The following is a 676-nucleotide window of genomic DNA, read 5'->3' on the forward strand; positions in this document are numbered from 1 at the left end:
CCTCAGGACGCCCCAATCATTCGCCGTGATTGGAGTCCTCAGCGTCTCCGGAGTGAAAGTTTCACCCTCTCTCAGCTGGTACAGGGCCAGCTCGCCGGTTGTATACTGAAACACGTACCCGACATACCCTGACAATAATTTCAACTCACCACAAAGCGAAGCATTCGGTGACTTTTGAATTCTGCACAGTTGCATGGTGACTTTTTTCGGAGCTCGAGACAAGGCTGACTCCTCGGACAGCATCACGGGTACATTGCTGATAAACCCGTATAATTTTTCAATAGGAGTGGATGATGTAGCCATTTTTCTCTCTCGTTATTACAGGATGCTTGTTGAAGGAAATGATTTTTCAGAGGTACAACACAGCAGAAAAGCAGAGCAGTTTATAAAGCAGCGAGTCTGAGAGGTGAACAGCTGCGAGGTGTTTTACCCCGTTTTTGCACCTCTCTTACAAAAAACACAGCTCTGTGATGAGGAACATATGCTATAGGCTCTGTTTTATCTCGAGCAAACGCTGTTTTTACCATCTAAATAATTACCCCCAATAAATAACTCAAGGACATCCGTTGTCTCATGTTCCCCATGGGTCAAAAATGTGCAAAATCACTACTCTGTTTTAGCTGTATGTCCATTTTTGTTTTATTCATCTCACACTACATAATAGCGGCTGTGTCTT

The sequence above is a fragment of the Monopterus albus genome, unplaced genomic scaffold (genome assembly GCF_001952655.1).
Source record: "Monopterus albus unplaced genomic scaffold, M_albus_1.0 scaffold259.1, whole genome shotgun sequence".
In the NCBI taxonomy this organism is placed as follows: Eukaryota; Metazoa; Chordata; class Actinopteri; order Synbranchiformes; family Synbranchidae; genus Monopterus; species Monopterus albus.